We start from the raw sequence: 19,825 nt of genomic DNA on the forward strand, positions 1-19,825 counted from the left end.
AGGAACCTTGTGTTTCTTCCTTGACTTCTCCATTCATGCCAAAGGGAGTATTTTAATTTGGTTAAGAGAGCATTCCCCAGTAGACAACTAGTTGAACAGTTTTCGCCTGACCTGTTTCTAGCAATATGTGGAATACTATAGAGAAAAACAAACATATTTCAAGGCTGTTTAGGGATTAGTATCCTTATGTAAATGTAATGCAGGAGCATTTCAGATACCTCAGACTTAATCTACTTCCTTGAGAAAAGCTTTACTTTCCATTCTCTGTTGACTCTTTGGATGGCAGCTGTATCAGCTTGGGTATAGATCCAAAAAAAACAAACAAAAAAATCCTATCATACAGGCTCTGAGTTGTGAGGGAGCAAGTTTTATATTGAATTGCTTCCAACTTTAATGAACAAACAAAATGGAATGCATGAGGAACAAATCAATCTTGTTGAGAATATCAGATTCTTAAATTTGTGAAATCTCCAATAAAGTTTATTTAAAAAAATTTCCAAAGGAAAAATTTTAAAATATCTATAAACTGGTATAAAATATATATTGATTATCAAATGAAGGGCACATATTAATAAAGGTAGAGTTCTTTTTATATCCTTACAATATTTAAGGTACTGTATTAAATTTTTTTGAAGAATGGAAAATAAAAAGAATGTCTGCTTTTAAGACCAACTCAGTATTATGGTGAGGGAGAATACGAGTAACACCTCAAATAACTCTAATATGTGGTATGATATAATTAAATGCCAGGAGAAATACGTAAAACTTTATGAGGGTGCAAAGCAAATGAAGAAAACACCCAGCTGAGGACATCGGATGTGAGATTTATTTATAGGGCATGCAGGAGTTTGGAACCATACCTGGGGCTTATTTGAAGGAAAGACTCCTTCAGTTTGTGGGATAGGGGCGCCAAGTGTGAGCACAGTGGAACAAATAACCAATGTGGGGAGGAATAAGGGCATGAGACAGATCAGAGATGGTGACACACAGGCTGCCAAGGTGGCCTGTGAGTGGGTGATTTGGTTGAAGCAGGAACCTAGTAGCGCTGATTATCTGAGATAATACTACAAAGGAAGCAGGGAGCTAAACTGGGACCGCGTTGAATATTAGTTTGTTTTAGTTTCTTCCCCAAATGATCATACATTGAAAATGTATTGACTGCTTGGGAAACAAATAAAAAAGAAAGAAGGAAGGAAGGAAGAAAAGAAAGGGAGAGAGAGCAAAGAAAACAGTACAAGGTAAAAAGGAGGCACAGTATTCATTTATACAAAGTGTGATCATTGGTAGAAATGGCTGCAGTAGAAAGACCCCAAGAGGAAAAAAACAAAAACAAAAACAAAAAACCAAAACCCAGAGGTCTTTATACTGTTATGAGCGCTCAAGTATATGCTTTCTCTTGGTAAAAGTGAAAAGCGAAAGTTTGCTTAGACTTGAACTGTGTAGTGATTCTGACAAACTATGACTTCATTATGAATTTAGAGGACTCTATTGGAGTCACTGATGATTTTATTTTTATTTATGTATTTATTTATTTATTTATTTATTTATTTTTTAATTTTCATTTATTTAGCAAATAGTTATACAGTTTTTGTCTCTCTCTTTGTATAGGTTTTGGGGGGTGGAGGAGGGTGATATCCTGAACACATCACTGATATCATGAATATCTAATGGAAGTATAAAAAGGGTCACAAATGTAAGCCACATATGTAAGTTTGCATTTTCTGGAAGTTATATTTTTAAAAGTGAAAATAATTTTAATATATTTTCATTACCTCAGTATATCAAAAATATCATTTAAATATAAAACAAGACAAATATATTAATGAGATATTTTGCATTCTTGTTTTCATATTAAGTCTTTAACTCCCATGTACGTTTTACACTCACAGCACACCTCATTTGGGATTAGTTACATTTCAGTTGCTCAATAGCCACTTAGGGTAATGGCCACCCTAGTGGACAGTACAGGAGGTGAAGTGAATATCCTAGGGCACTTTCGGGTCTGTTCCTGACAATGGGGTTCCATTAGTTAGGTTACCATTTGTAAATTCCCAAGAATTGCAGTTGTGTTATTATTTAAAGAGAAGCACAAATAGGTACCTCAAGACCACGGGTGCCATGTTCAAATGCACTAGATACTAATCTCCGACTCCCTTCTTACTAGCTGTGTATTGTACAGCTTTTCTGAGACTGAGTCTCCTCATCCGTAAAGCAGAGAGAATATTACTTACAACTTAGGCCCTTGAGAATAAAGAGGTCGCTGCCTATGGTAATTTGCCTAGTCTCATGTCTGATACAGGGTGGATGTTTATTCAATAAAGTCAACTAATTTTATATGATTCTTTATTTTGGGTATCTTTGTCAGTATTCCTTAGGTGGTATAGATATTTGAGAGTAAGTCTCCATTATTTGCACTTTATTAAGAACATGTTTCTACCACTGGTTTTGACAAAATTGTTTTTCTTGCATAGAGCACAAGCATCTAATTTTTTTATTGCATTGTTATCATTCAATCTTATCATTTATTGACAACCTCTCTAATTAGGTATTTTCAATGTGTCATGGAAAATGTGTGTGTATGTGTGTATCTTTGAAATACTTAATGGTTGTTAATTACCCTTTACTGCAAAAACACTTGGAACTTACACAGATAGAAGGGTAAATGGCATTATGTCCCACAGACAGTGGCTACATCCATTAGACTTTTGGAGATGACTCTTGTTCACCTCCTTTTCATCTGTATTCATGTGTGTGGGCTAACAACTCCGTCAAGGATAGCTTAAAATAGGGAAGACAAGAGGAGGCAAACATAAATATTTAGGAAGACATAATTGAACTGAATCTGCTATCAGTGATTCTAACTAGTCAAGTAAGACCCAGGGCTTCATTAGCAAAAGTCATATTAAATTATTATTAAGTCTTTAGAAGTTATATTTAAGAGCTTATTATGATGGCAGTTTTGTTAATTGCTTAATGATGGATAAAAATAATTGTTTAATGAATTTTAGTAAGAAAAAGGCAACCAAGATTCCTCTTCTAAATGTCCACATGCAAATGTAGCCAATGTCATATTCTCTATATTGGCAGATATTTACTAAAAATTCCAAGCATAATGAAGGCAGAGACCAGGTGTGTGTGTGTGTGTATGTATGTGTGTGTGTGTGTGTGTGTGTGTGTGTGTGTGCGCATGTGCGCATGCGTGTGCATGTATGTTTTAAATCCCCACAGTTATTTCCAAATATGAGTTATACAACAAATATATTTTGGGATATCACATGCTAATCAACTTTTGCTTTAAAAAATGTATGTAAGGCAATGAGGACTAAATGGATTAGCTCCTCTTTGAGGTCACTCATTTCCCTGAAATATTTGGCAGTAGTTTAAAGGGCTGCTACCTACTGATGAGAATGCCGGCACAGCAGCTCAGGCAGAGTCTTGAGTTAGGAAAATCCGACTGATTGTGCTTGGCTCTAATTTAGTGAACCCTGTACACAATACTTAGAGCAAAGTGTGTGTGCCTGAGGTTTAACGACATAAACTTGGATCTTTGCAAGGCCTGATCTATTTAACCTCTCTAATTCTTACCTTTCTTGTCTAAAAATGGGACTGGGGCACCTGGGTGACTCAGTCAGTTGGGCAGCCAGCTTCGGCTCAGGTCATGATCTCGTGGTCTGTGGGTTCGAGCCCCGCATCGGGCTCTGTGCTGACAGCTCAGAGCCTGGAGCCTGCCTTGGATTCTGCGTAACCCCCTTTCTGTGCTCCTACCCCACTCGTGAGCTGTCTCACTCTGTCTCTCAAAAATAAATGTTTAAAAAAATTTAAAAATGGGACTATTGGAATCTACTTATGAGTGATTTGAAAAATAGTTAAGATAATTATATAATGCATTTTAAACAATACTTGGTAAATAGTTGGTGTTCAGCAAATATTATTTCTTTTTTTTTCTGTTAATCCTCTTCCCTGCTAGAGAGACTATGAAATTTAACTCTGTATACATTGAAATTTATTGAGAGCATATTGCCTACTTGCTATTTTCTCTCCATCATGTTCTACTTTTTGCTCAGAACAAGGGTTCATACCTCCTCTTCCCTTCTCATTTCCTTCAAGGAAATTGCTCTCACAAAAGCCCCAGATATCTAATTGCTGAGTTTTCTGATTTAATTTTATTATTCATAGTAAGCAATGGAGAGGAAAGAAATATTAATGAGAATCACAGAAGTGAATGACTTGGTTGGGTATGATGTGGGGATAGGGAAGAGGAGAGAAGTTCTTTTTGAAATATACAGGCATACTCTCCAGAATACTTTTCAAAGTGAATGTTACATTAGAACACCTCAATTAAAAAACTGAGTTTTTAATACTCAAATTCATAGAATGCTTGTATCTCTTCTTTCTCAGTTTTTGCTGTTAGGAGGGGCACTAATATTTACACTGGAAAATATATTTACATCACCCCCAAACTCATTAGAATACTCTTTAAGTAATATATTGTACAGGAAGAGTCTCAGGTTTCATTCCAAATACTATTGGTAGACAAAGATGTTTTCAAAATTTCATGCAGTAGCAATACAGAAGATATTCATCTTGGACATTTTTATGGTTAAGAGAAGGCTATCACAGCAGCAAATGCACCGCAAGCTATTATCTCATTGTATGTTTGTCGTGACTATGTTTTTTCAGTGACTTTCACATGTAGTCATGCTTTGTCCAATTTGGACAATGAATGCCCCTGGAAATTGAGAAAGTATTGAAGAAGTTTGTGGAGAGAAAAACAAAGCAAGTGAAAGAGATTATGATAGAAGAGAAGAGAAATTAAAATACAACAGTTTGACTAAGGAGAGCTGGCTTTGAAGAGGTAGACCGAAAAATTTAAATACATAAAACAGAGAACTCTTAGAATTTCTCATTGATTGATTCACTTCTAAGTTTGTTCATATAACATGTAATGTTAGTCTCAGAAGGACAAAAATGAAGGCTCAGAAGACCAGCTAATCAAACTGATAGACATTGCTGGCTCAAATGAATTTATGGCTCTCAAAACACAGTAATAAATACAATACCTTCATTGGTGTTTCACTGTGTTTCATTTGCATTTTTAGAACTTAGTTGTAGATGGATGGGTTTATGTGTATTGCATTATCATTTTCCCCTTTGAATAATGGAGAATTGGCTATGGATATAGCATTTTAAAACCCATTATCTGCATTGTAGGAACATATTACTAACAGTGTGCATGAAGGGGCTATGCTTAGCTTGTTTCCAGTGGGACACAGTGATGGATACAGTTAGCCCACGCTTGGACTTGTGAGTTCAAATTTGAGCAGTCAGGGATGGACTGGGCCTTTTCAAGTTTAAAAGTTCTGCTTTATTTTGTGCCATGTAGGTCTTTTGAAAAAAATATCTGTCTTCATGGATGTAACAACTAATAGTGTAACTAACTCCATCGCCTCCCCTTTCTTCTTTAATACAATTAAGTTTTCTGGAACCCTTCTTTTTTCTATATTCCAGGAAAAACAAAACTTTTCTCATTATGGCAGCTAGGTGTCTGCGTGGCCTTCCACTTTCTCATGCCCCACATTTCTCTACTGCTGGCGATAGACTCTATTTTATAAATTTTCCTTCTTCCAACCTCACAGGTTATACAGCAGATATTGTATAAAATTCAATACAACTTGTGTAAAGAACCTCTCTGGAAATGCTAGCCAATATGTTTAGAATACTTGAAATCAGTTTGGGATATATCATAACATAGTAAGCAGGTTTATAAATATTTATTCATCAGCTTCTTCCATATTACTTATCCCATGTATCAGTTTTCAATTCATGAAATCAATACTTCTTACAAAATTATAGAATGTGTTAGTAGAAATTAGTAATGTTATATATTGCAAATAATATTACATGTTTGCTAATATTGGCATTGTATTAATTTAAATTTTCTCTTAAGGAGTAGTTGGCTGGCTCAGTTAAGCATCCAACTCTTAATTTCAGCTCAGAGCATGATCTCAAGGTCATGAGAGTAAGCCCTGCTTCAGGCTTTGTGTTGGGTACAGAACCTACTTGGGATTCTCTCTCCTTCTCTCTCTGCCCCTCCCCTGTTCACATGCATGTACATGCATATTCTTTCTTAAAATAAATAAATATTTAAAAAATAAAAAGAACACATTTTCTTTAGTTGTTAGGGCAACCAATGAATATTTATTTTTTTAAAATGTTTATTTATGTTTGAGAGAGAGAGACACACACAGAGCATGACCGGGTGGAGTTGTAGAGACAGGCAGACCCAGAATCCAAAGCAGGCTCCAGACTCTGAGCTGTCAGCACAGAGCCTGATGCAGGACTGAAACCCACGAACTGTGAGATCATGACCTAAGCTGAAGTTGGACACAACTGACTGAGCTACCCAGGTGCCCTGAGATAACCAATGAATTTTTTATTGAAAATTTATTCTTTCATAAAGGTTTATTACACTATATTTTTACACAAATTAACTATATAAAAGTAAGTGCTGCTGTGAAAATAAGGTGTTATTTTTTTTATTGAATCACCCAAGATTGGAAGTGTGCTAGTCGGCTATTATTCTGAAATAGACGTTTTTTTCTGTTTCTTATAGTAATAAAACTCTCAATATTTAGTTAGACACATAGCATTTCTCTGTTGTAATAAATGGAAAAACATGTTATTACCATGGATTGAAAGAGTTAATAGTATATTATGGTTTCATGGTAAAGGCATTTAATATTTTTATGCTGATGAAACTAATGTTTTTGTAAGTGGTATCTTTCTGAAATTTCATTTTTAGTTTTCCATTGGTGTATGGACAAGCACTTAATGTTTTGTAACATTAACCTTGTATATGGCAAGGGTAAATACATTTATTTAGGTGATTTTTAATTTTTATCAGTAATGTTTTGAAGTTTCTATACATTATAAATATTTTTTAAATGCCAAAGCAAGGATCTCATTATTTTTTTTTTGTTGACATACGCTGTAATATCAGTTGCAAGTGTACAACATAGTGATTCAACAATTCTGTGCATTACTCAGTGATGACGACTAAATATAGTCACTCTCTGCTGCCATACAATGTTATTACAATGTTATTGACAATATTTCCTGTCCTGTACTTTTGACCTCCTTATTTATTTTATAAGTGGAAGTTTGCACCTCTTAATTCTCTGTGGCTATCTTGCCCATCATGCCACTCACCTCTGGCAACACCCAGTTCTCTGTATTTAAGTGTGTTTGTTTTTGTTTGTTCATTTGTTTTGTTTTTTAAATTCCACATATAAGTGAAATAATTTGGTATTTGTCTTTCTCTGTCTGACTTATTTCACATAACATAACATCCTTGGGTCCATCCATGTGGTTGAAAATGACAAAATTTCATTCTTTTTTATGACTAAGTAATATTCCATTTGTGTGTGTGTGTGTGTGTGTGTGTGTGTGTGTGTGTGTGTGCGCGCGCGTCTGTGCACTCATGTGTATTTGTATCTCACATCTTCTTTATCCATTCATCTATTGATGGGCACTTGAGTTGTTCCATATCTTGGCTTTTGTAAATAATGCTGCAATAAACATAAGTGTGCATATATCCTTCCAAATTAGTGCTTTTGTTTTCTTTGGGTAAATACACAGTAGTGGTATTTCTGGATCATATGCTATTTCTATTTTTACTCCTTTGATGGACTTCCACAGTGTTTTCCATAGTGGCTGCCCCAGTTTACATTACCACCAACAATGCATGAGGGTTCACTTTTTCCCCACATTCTTGCCAACACTTGTTATTCCTTGTCTTTTTGACACTATACCTTCTGACTGGTGTGAGGTGATATCTCATTTTGGTTTTGATTTGCACTTTCTTGATGAATAATGCTGTTAAATATCTTTTCATGAGTCTCTTGGCCATCTCTATGCCTTTGGAAAAAATCCCTATTCAGGTTCTCTGCCCTTTTTAAAAAAATTTTTTCTTTAATGTTTACTTATTTTTGAGAGACAGAGACAGAATGCAAGTGGGTTAGGGGCAGAGAGAGAGGGAGACACAGAATCCGAAGCAGGCTCCAGGCTCCAAGCTGTCAGCCCAGAGCCCGATTGGGGCTCGAATTCACTAGTTGCGAGATCATGACCTGAGTGGAAGTCAGACACTCAACCAACTGAGCTACCCAGGTGCCCCAGTTCTCTGCCTTTTTTTAAATCATATTTTTTTGGCTATTGAATTGTTTAAGTTCTTTATATATTTTGGCTACTAATCCATATTGGATATAAAGTTTGCAAATATTTTCTAAAATTGCATAAGTTGCTTTTTTGTTTGTTGATGGTATCATTTGCTGTGCAAAAGCTTTTTATTTTGGTGTAGTTCCAATAGTTTTTTTTTTCCTTTGTTTACCTTTCCAAAGGAAACAATTATAAAGATGTTGCTAAGGCTGTTGTCCAAGAGATTACTGCCTACGTTTTCTTTGATGAGTTTGATGGTTTCAGGTCATACATTTAGGTCTTTAACCTGTTTTGTGTTTGTTTTTGTGTATGGTATAAGAAGGAGAGCCAGTTTCAATCTTTTGCTTGTAACTGTCCAGTTTTCCAACATCATTTATTGAAGAGACTGTTTTCCCCCCATTCTGTATTCCTGCCTCCTTTGTCATAGATTAATGTACCATATATATGTGGCTTTATTTCTGGGCTCTCTCTTATGTTAACATTGATCTTTGGGTCTCTTTTGTGTCAATTCTTTAATGTTTTGATTAATATAACTTTGTAGTATTTCTTGAAATCTGGGACTGTGACACCTTCATTTTTGTTCTTTCCCCCCCTACCAAGATTGCTTTAGCTGTTTGGGGTCTTTTGTGGCTCCATATAAATTAAAAACTTTTTAAGTATTTATTTAGTTTTTGAGACAGAGAGAGATGGAACATGCGTGGGGGAAGGGGAAGAGAGAGAGGGAGACACAGAATCCTTAGCAGACTCCAGGCTCTAAACTGTCAGCACAGAGCCCAATGCGGGGCTTGAACTCACAAACTGTAAGATCATGATCTGAGCCCAAGTCAGACACTCAACTGACTGAGGCACCGAGGTACCCTTCTATATAAATTTTAGCATTATTTTTTTAGTTCTGTAAAAAATGCTATTGGTATTTTGATAAGGATTGCGTTGAATCTGTAGATTGCGTTGGATGATATGGACATTGTAACAATATTAATTCTTCCAGTCAATGAGCATGGTATATCTTTCCATTTGTTTGTGTCATCTTCAGTTTCTTTTATCAGCATCTTACTGTTTTCAGAGTATTGGTCTTTCATCTCCTTGGTTAAATTTATTCCTAGATATTTTCTTCTTTTTGATTCAATTGTAAATGAGATTGTTTTCTTAATTTCTTTTTCTCCTACTTTATTTCTAGTTTTAGAAACATGACAGATTTCTTTATGTTAATTTTGTATTTTGCTTTGTATTTAACTTTACTAAATTCAGAGGTTTTTTTGTGAAATGATTAGCCACACACACACACACACACACACAAAAACATACACACACATATGTATGCACACACATATATATAGTTTGCATCTGCACATAGTAATAGTTTTACTTTTCCTTACAAATTTGGATCTTTTGTTTCTTTTTCTTGTCTGATAGCTGTGGCTAGGACTTCCGGTAGTATTGAATAAAGTGGTGAGATGGGACATCCTTGTCTTCTTCCTGATCTTAGAGCAAAAGTTCTCAGGTTTTCATCATTGAATGTGGGGTTTTCATATATGGACTTTATTAAGTTCAGGTATGCTTTCTCTAAACCCAAGTTGCTGGGAGTTTTTATCATGAATGGATATTGTATTTTGTCAAGTATTTTTTCTGCATTTATTGAGATAATCATATGTTTTTGTCCTTTATTTTGTTCATGTGATGTATCACATTGATTGATTTGATAATATTGAATCACTCTTGTATACTCGGAATAAATCCTACTTGATCATGGTGAATCATTCTTTCACTGTATTGTTGAATTTAGTTTTGCTGCATTTGTTAGATGCTGCATATTATGATGTTTATCTGCACATTGGCTTGTCTCTAGTTATACTTAGAAGATCTCTAGTTTTCCACATGTCACCAACAAAGATGTTCTATGATTTCTGTGTTGGTAATTGGCTTCTTGGGAAGTCATTTCTGGAGTCATTCCTGGGGGACCACACAACAGATAACTCCTTTAACTATTTCAATAATTTTTAATATTTATAATTCTTTCTATAAAACCACCTTCTGTTTAAAGTATTTACAGTAATTTATCTTATCCGCCTTTAAATCCTGATTGATCAAGCATTTGGTACCAAAGGTTTTATTTTATTGTTTTGATCACCTGTGGTATGAATTTTCTAACTGTGCCATTCTGATTCTGAGAATATGGACTAGTTTGCTTACAAAGAGAATTATAGCATATGATGGGAAATGTTGGAAAAAGATACTTAAGTTTAAAAAAAGAGCATAGGGGAAGAAGGGAAAACCATTTTTATATGAGAAAATAAGAAAGGATTGGACACTAGAAATCACTGGTTTTCGGCTGAAGTGTTAGGAAATGATGAAAATCGAGAATGGAATTAACTAAAGACTGTGTTCTGTGAACCTTGCACAGGTAGCACTTTATACTGTATTTGTTGAATTAGTACTGAAATAATTTAAAGTGTAGTACCCAATAAACCAGTTTATAATGATTATTTCATTTCTTGTTAAATGATCAGTGATAGTGATATCATTACATAATTCTCAAAAATATGCTTTTGTAACTTAAGTATGTTCCTTTGCATTAACAGTTTGGTTTTTAAGAACCCTACAAAAGAACACTACATTTATGATCTCTTAAGTAATGTATGTGTTTGTGTTTTTTTGTAAACTTGATCCTGATTGGAATATTTATATTATAATCAAATTTAGAAATCATAACACTATCAGCATATTATCTTGGTTATCAAAGTAAAATTAAACTATTCTTTTTGTTTGAGCCCCCAAAATATATTCTAGTTAAATAAAAACTAAGAACGGTCATATGATAAGCTGTTTGAATGGTTGAGTGTAAGTGAAACAACAGAGATTATGTTTCTCTTGGAAGAAAAATATAATTATGTGAAATCAAATATATTTCACGACCCAATGAACTTAATATGTCGGGAAATTTCAGCCTCACTTGAACTGCCAATTGGCTCTACCCTACTTATGTAGTAATGGAGAGATGCAGTTTAAAATACTTTAACTTTTAACTATAGTCCAACAAAATGTCCTGTATTCAATTTAGGATTTTTTCCACATGAGCCATTTATTTTATTTTGTGGAAAGAATACTGAAAATTAGGATATCTGAGGGCTATTATTTTAACTATATTTGGAATTTCCAATGAACATTATCTGCTTTAACAGACGTATGGATAGACAACCAAAATAAAATTACTTAATCAGAATATTATTTGAAATACCACATTTGCTAATATAAAATTGTATGCCAGAATGCCTTTTCTATCTTTGAAATCTTTTCATCTAAAAAACGTTTTCAGAAAGAAGCTGTAACCGTTTTAGATCCAGACTTCTTGTTCATTTATTCCTATTTACATCTCTGATATTGTTTTCTGAGATTATTTTCTTGTTTCCTAAAATCTATCTATAAGAAGTCCCTTTAATGATGGTCTTTTGATAATGAATTCTAATTTGATTAAATGCTTTAATTTCAATGTAATGTTTGAAAGATAGTTTCATTGGGCATACAGGTTTAGTTTGGCTATTACTTTCTGTTAAATATTTTTAATGAACATTTCCCACGGTATTTTGGCTTCTATTGTTGAGATTAAGAAATCAGCTCTAATCTAATTGCTATTCCTTCATATGTAACGTTTCTTTCCCTTTCTGTTCTTAAGATTTTCTCTTTTTTTCTGGTATTCCACTAAATTGTGTGAATTCAGGTAGTTCTCTTATTTATCCTGCTTGAGACTCATTGAACTTTCTGAACCTGGGGATCGATGTGCTTTGTAAATTCTTAAACATTCTAAGCTATTATGTCTTTGAATATTGCTTTCCCCCATTCAGTCTTTTCTTTCTAGATCTCTGGAAACTTATTTTGGATCTTTTCATCTCTTTTTCCTTTTAAAAAATGAAGTACAATTTAGATATAGTGAAATGTACACATTTTAGTATATAATGCAATGAATTTGGACAAATGCATACCTGTATAACCCAAACCACATCAAAATATGGAACATTTCCATCACCCCAGACATTTCCTTGTTCTCCTCATTAATATTGTCCCCTAAAAAAATACTTCCCCTATCCCGCCAGTCAGAGACAACCAATGCTCTGATGTTTATCACTATATATTATATTTTTCTGTCATGAGTTTCCCTTCGATGGTATATCTGGCTCCTTTTTCTCAGAATAGTTTTTAATGTTTATTTATTCATTATGAGGGAGAGAAAGGGAGAGGGAGAGAGAGATTGTGAACAGGGGAGGTACAGAGGGGCAAGGAGAGAGAGAATCCCAAGTAGGCTCCTCGCTATCAGCACAGAGCCCAGTGCAGGGCTTGATCCCACAAACACGTGAGATCATGACCTGAACTGAAGTCAAGAGCCAGACACCCAACCGGCTGAGCCACCTAAGGATTCTTCAGCATAGATTTTTGAAATTTATATTGTCAAGTGTATTCCTAATTTGTTTATTTTTATCAATGAATAGTATTCTATTATGTGAATGTATTATTTTTTTAATGTTCATTTTTGAGAGAGAGAGAGAGAGACAGACAGAGCACGAATGGAGGAGGGGCAGAGAGAGAGGGAGACACAGAATCTGAAGCAGACTCCAGGCTCTGAGCTGTCAGCACAGGGCCTGAAGTGGGGCTCGAACCCACAAACCGTGAGATCAAGACCTGAGCCAAAATTGGACACTTAACCGACTGAGCCCTCCAGGCGCTCCTGTGTGAATATATTTTTATGCGCTTATTCTGTTGATGAACACATGGGTTGTTTCAGATTATTGAATACTGTGCATTAAGCTGCTGTTGAAATTTGTGTATATACATCATTTTGTCGACATGTGATTTCTCCTTGTAAATACCTGGGGCTGCAATTGCTTGGTCATAGGACGGATGTATGTCTCATTTTATAAGAAACAAGAAAAAAAGTAATGATTATATTATTTTATAATCCCAACAACAGTGTATGAGATTGCAAGTTGCTCCTTATCCTCACCAATATTTGGTTTCTTTGTTTAATCTTAGCAGTTCTAGAGGGTATGAAGTGATGTTTCATTGTGTTTTCAGTTTATTTTAACCTGATGGTTTTTACCTGTGCTTATTGATCCTCTGTATATATTCCTCTATAGAATGTCTATGTATTTTTTATCCACTTGTATGTTTAATACTGAGATATGTATATATAATATATATACACATGTATATAATATACATATATATTATATACCTATAATATATATATATATATATATATATATATATATATATATATATCAATTTTTTCTTAGTGTCCTAATTCTTTACTGGTATCCAATTTCTTTAATGAGAAATGTCCAATTTATCAATTTCTTCTATAATGGTTCATACTTTCGGCCTTACGAAGGAACCCTTCCTTACCCAAGGTCACAGAGATATTCTTTTATATTTTCTCATATATTTTAGGACTTTAGCTTTTATATTTAGGTCTCTGATTTATCATAAATTAATATCATGTATGTGTTCCAGAGTCATTTATTGAAATGACTTTTATTTACCTATTGATTGCCTGAAAGCCTTTGTCAAAAATTAATTAATCATATAAGTGTAGAACTAAAACTGGCACTTTATTCTCTCCCATTGGTTTATTTGTGTACTCTTACCACTTATTCTACATCCTGTATATTTTTATCTTAATGTTAGAGTCTACTGGAATATTGGTTGTGATAGCATTATACCTGTCAATTAGGGGAGGATTGATATATGAATAATACTAAGTCTTTCCATCCAGGGGCATGACCTATCTCCAATTATTCAGATATTCTTTCATTTCTCTCAGTACTACTTTCTAGTTTAATTGTATAGGTCTTGTCCTTGTGTAAAAAAGTTCTCTCTAACTTTTGAATGCTATTGTTGGTGGTACTGTTTTATTTTACAGAGGTTCATTGTTAGTATATTTGACTTTGTATGATGAGTTTATATCTATGGCTTTGCAAAATTCACATGTTAATTCTTTAGTCACCTTTCATAAATTCTTTAGGACTTAAAACCATTGAACATGATAAAAGACAGTGTTATTCTTCCATTGCAAGCTTTGAAAGCTTTATTTATTTATTTTTCTTGCTGGCTAGAATGGATATCCAAGACAACAGCAAAATAAGTGGAAGGCAGATACATTTTGCCTTGCTTCGCATTTTAGGGGGAAGCAGTCTGCCTTTTTCCCTTAGGGATGATGTTAGCTGTACATTTTTAAAGTAGAGTCCTTTTTTAGTTTGAAAAAGTTTCTTTGTGTTCCTGATCTTCTGAGAGGTTTAATCATGATCGGATAGTAAATTTTGTCAAATGTTCTTTCTGGATTTATGAAGAAAATTGTGTGCTACTTCTCCTTTAATATCTGTATTTCATTAACTGATTTTTAAAGCTTGAACAAGCCTTGCATTCTTAGATTGAACCTCACTTGATTAGAGTGTGCTGTCCTGTCTATATTTTAGATTTTAGTTGATAAGTTTCTTTGGAGATTTTGCATATATATAAATGAAAAGCATTGTTCTGTAACTTTCTTATTTTGTACATTGTCTACAATTATCTCATCTTTTACAGTCCATATATCACATTCATTCGTATATTTATATATCCTCTTATGTAATTTTATTGCATGTTTTCAGGCAATTTAAAAATTCCTTCTCTCCCCCCCCTCCCCCGCTTGGCACATAATTGGAACTCAATAATTATTTTCTTTAAAAAAATTTTTTATTATGTTTATTTATTTTGAGAGAGAGACAGAGCACAAATGGGGGAGGGGCAGAGAGAGAGGGAGACACAGAATCCGAAGCAGGCTCCAGGCTCTAGGCTGTCAGCACAGAGCCCGACGTGGGTCTCCAACCCACAAGCCGTGAGATCATGACCTGAGCCAAAGTCAGATGCTTAACCGAGTAAACCATCCAGGCACCCTTCAATAATTATTTTCTAAATGAATTAATGAGAAAGGCAAAGGGAACTCCCACAGATGTGGGTATGGAGTTGGTTCACAAGGCAGTCAGCCAAGATTGGGTCAGGAGGAGGTATAAACTTCAGAAGCAATATCTTCAAGAAAACATATAAGTGAAGAATTAAATCATAGATTTGACTATATTCAGAGGAGATTGTATCTCTATTTTACAATCAAGTGAAAGAGAAATAGGGAATATTTGAGTACAGGGAAAGTAATAATTGTATAAATTAAGTGTAATAAACTTAAATATATATGTGGTTAAGTCAAGGACAATATGTATATATTTTCAATAATAATGAACACCGAATATAAATTTAACCAAAAATTATAAAAACCTTTGAATATATGAGTATATGTGTTGGACAAAAGAGTAGCGTAAGACTTACGTCCTTATTTCCCAAAGGCCAAAAGCAATAGATTATACCCAAAATTAAAAAAATCAAAGGTTAGCATAAATATTCTATTTATACCCATGCAGAAAATACCAGACAAAATAGATTAAAAAAACTGAAAATGAATCGATCTAAAGTAATAGTGATAGACTTAGTGTGGAAGGAGACATGAGTTATCTGACATAGTATTCAACTTTTAAAACTCCATACATGTATTATTTTAATAAAAAACAAAAATTGATTCAAAGAAATTTTATCTGGATAAGAAGGTTATATATAATGAAGATAAAACTTGTCTAGTTTAGAAAAAGTCATCAGGTTTCTTAAGACTGGGATTGTCAATCAGACAGTGTATTTTTCCTTGTCATTATAGTGTTCATAAATAATCTAAGATCATTTAATGATGCAAAAATCAATATTCTTGTGAATTAAAGTCCTCTGGCCAAATGAATATTTTCAAGTGGTCTTTTAAAGATGAAATTTCTTAGAAAATGTGAATTTACACTTTTGGAAAAAAAGTAAGTCATTGCTAAAATATATGCTATTTCAGTAGAACATGAAGATAAAAGTTCATCTCATTTTTGTTTACTGAAGGTTTCTTTTGCATTTTAGTAAATACTAAATACAAAAAGAAAGAAAGAGGATGATAATGTAAAGCATGAAGGAAACATTTCTATAAAACTTTTTAAGGAAATGTGTTCTTATAAGTTTCTTACTTTTTAATTGAAGTATAATTGACATACATTATGTTAGTTTCAGGTGTAAAACATCAGGTTTGACATTTGTATATATTGAAAATTTATCAGCACAATGTGTCTTCAGCCTCTGCCACCATACAAAATTATAACTTTTTTCTTGTGATAACTTTTTTTTAAAATTTTTTTTTCAACGTTTATTTACTTTTGGGACAGAGAGAGAGAGACAGAGCATGAACGGGCGAGGGGCAGAGAAAGAGGGAGACACAGAATCGGAAACAGGCTCCAGGCTCTGAGCCATCAGCCCAGAGCCCGACGCGGGGCTCGAACTCACGGACCGCGAGATCGTGACCTGGCTGAAGTTGGACGCTTAACCGACTGCGCCACCCAGGCGCCCCTCTTGTGATAACTTTTAAGATTTATTTTCTTAGCAACTTTTAAATATTACTGACTTTAATCACCTTGCTGTATATTGTATCCTTATGACTTATTTTATCACTGGACATTTGTGTCTCTTCATCCCTTTCAACCATTTTACCCACCCCCTCCAACCTCCTTTCTCTCTGGCAGCTGCCAATCTATTCTCTATGAGTTTTGTTTGGTTTAGTTGTATTTGTTTATTTGTATTGCCTTTTAGATTCCATACATAAGTGAAATCATATGTTATTTGTCTTTCTGTGTTTGGTTTATTTCACTTTGCATAACATTCTCCAGGTCCATCCATGTTGGGAGAAATGACAAGATTTCATTCTTTTTATGACTGAGTAGTACTTCATTGTATATATACACCCCACCTTTTTTATCCATTCATCTATAAATAGACAAGTTGTTTCCATATCTTGGCTATTCTAAATAATTCTGTGATGAACATAGGGGTGCATATACCTTTTTTGACTTAGTATTGTGATTTCTTTGGATAAATACCCCAAAGTGGAATTTCTGCACTGTGGCAGTTGTTTTTAATTTTAAGGAGCGTCCATAACATTTTCCATAGCTTCTGTACCAATTTACATTCTCACCAATAATGCATGAAGGTTTCTTTTTCTCCATGCCTGCACCAACACTTAGTTATTCCTTGTCTTTTTTGAAAATAGGCATTCTTACAAGTATGATGATATCTCATTATGGATTTGATTTGCATTTCCCTGATAGTAATGTTGAGCATCTTTACATGTTCCTGTTGGTCATCTGTATGTCTTTGGAAAGATGTCTATTAAGACATCTGCTCATTTTTTAATTGGATTGTTTGTTTTTGTGTTGTTCAGCTATATGATTTCTTTATATATTTTGGATACTAACCCCTTATTTGGATATATGATTTGCAAATATCTTCTCCCATTCATTAGGTTGCTTTTCGGTTTGTTGATGGTTTTCTTCACTTTGCAGAAACTGTTTAGTTTGATGTAGTCCCATATGTTTATTATCTTTACTTTTGTTGTCATTGCCTTTGGAGTCAGGTAACAAAAAATGTGTATTTATCACCAAGGGCAGAGTCAAGGAGTTTACCCTCTATAGGTTTTTTCTTTTCTTTTTTTTAATGTTTATTTATTTTTGAGAGAGAGAAAGCAGAGGATGAGTGGGGGAGGAGGGGCAGAGAGAGGGAGACATAGAACTCAAAGCAGGCTCCAGGCTCTGGAGATGTCAGCACAGAACCCGACACGGGGCTCGAACTCATGAACTGTGAGGTCATGACCTGAGCCAAAGTTGGACATTTAACTGACTGAGCCACCCAGGCGCCCCATCTATAGGTTTTTTCTAATAGTTTTATTGTTTCTGGTCTTACATTCAAGTCTCTAATTCAATTTGAGTTAGTTTTTCTGTTTGATGTAAGATAGTGGTCCAGTTTCATTCTTTTGCATTGGCATCCAGTTTTCCCAGAACCATATGTTGAAAAGACTGTCTTTTCCCCATTGTGTATTCTTGCCTATGTGTCACAAATTGTCTCTGTCTGCTTGTGTTCATTCTGGACTCTCTGCTCTATTGTTCTATGTGTTTTATGCCTATACCATACTGTATTGATTACTATAGTTTTGTGATATAGTTAGAAATTAGAGAGCACAATGACTTCATCTTTGTTCTTTCTCAAGATTGCTCTGGCTACTGAGGATTTTTTTTTTGTTTCTATACGTAGTTTAAGATTGTTCTATTGTGTAAAAAATGTCATAGGGATTGCATTGAATCTATATATTGCTTTGGGTAATATGGACATTTTTACAATATATTCTCCGAATCCATAAGCATAGAATAATCTTCCATTTATGTGTCTTCTTCAGTTTATTTCATCAGTGTCTTATAGTTTTCAGAATATAGGTCTTTCAGTCCTTGATTAAGTTTATTCCCAGGCATTTTATTCTTTTTGAAGCAATTGTAAATGGGGTTATTTTCTTAATTTCTCTGTTTTGATAGTTTTTGTTAAAAATATATAAAAACACAGCATATTTTTGCATATTAATCTTTTACCCTGAAACTTTTCTGAATTCATGTATTCTAACAGGTTTTTTTTTTGTTTTGTTGTGTTGTGTTGTGTTGTGTTGTGTTGTGTTGTGTTGTGGAGTCTTCTTTCCTTTCCAGCTTGGTCTTAATTTCTTTTCCTTGCCTAATTGCTCTGGCCGAGACTTCAAATACTATGTTGAATGAAAGTGGGAAGAGTGGAGGTCCTTGTTTTGTTCTTTGTCTTAATTGAAAAGCTTTCAGCTTTTCACTGTTGAGCATGATTTTAGTGTGGAGTGTCATGTATGACCTTTATTACATTGAGATATGTTTCCTCTATACCCACCTCACTGAGAGTTTCTGTCCTAAATGAGGTTAACATTTTATCAAATGCTTTTTTCTGTATTTTTGCGATGATCACGTGATTTTTGTCCTTTAATTTGCTGATGTGCTGTATCACATTGTTTGATTTGCAGATGTTGAAACATCCTTATATCTATATAAGTCGTATTTCATGATGATGTATGATCCTTTTAGTGTACTGTTGATTTCAGTTTGCTAATATTATGTTGAAGATTTTTGCCTCTATTTTCCAGGATTTTTGGCATGTGATTAATTATTTATTATTATTATTATTATTATTATTATTATTATTATTATTAGTGTGTGTGTGTGTGTGTGTGTGTTTGGTGTCCTTGTCTGGTTTTGGTGTCAGGGTAATGTTGGCCTCATAAAATGAGTTTGGGACTATTCCCACTTCCTTGGTTATTGGAAGAATTTGGAAAACATAGGTATTAAATCTTTTATGTTTGTTAGGGGCACCTGGGTGGCTCAGTTGGTTAAGCATCCCACTCTGGATTTTAGCTCTGGTCATGATTTCATGATTCGTGAGTTTGAGTCTTACATAAGGCTCTGCACTTACAGTGCAGAGCCTGCTTGGGATTTTCTCCCTTTCCCTCTGCCCCTCCCCTGCTCACGTGTGCTTGTTTTCTATCTCTCTCTCTCTCTCTCTCTCTCTCTCTCTCTCTCTCTCTCCCTCTCTCTCAAAATAAACTTAAAGACTTTCATGTTTGCTAAACTTTACCAGGGAAACCTCCTGGTCCTGAACCTTTCTTGTTTCAAGGTGTTTT

General features: G+C 34.2%; 1 protein-coding gene across 1 annotated transcript in view; it reads left to right on the top strand.

Moving 5' to 3' along the window:
- The window catches only part of MALRD1 (MAM and LDL receptor class A domain containing 1), a 768,730-nt gene that overhangs the window by 353,326 nt on the left and 395,579 nt on the right, over positions 1–19,825 (top strand). The gene's annotated exons all lie outside the window — the stretch shown is intronic.

Source organism: Felis catus, chromosome B4 (genome assembly GCF_018350175.1).
Source record: "Felis catus isolate Fca126 chromosome B4, F.catus_Fca126_mat1.0, whole genome shotgun sequence".
Classification (NCBI taxonomy): domain Eukaryota; kingdom Metazoa; phylum Chordata; class Mammalia; order Carnivora; family Felidae; genus Felis; species Felis catus.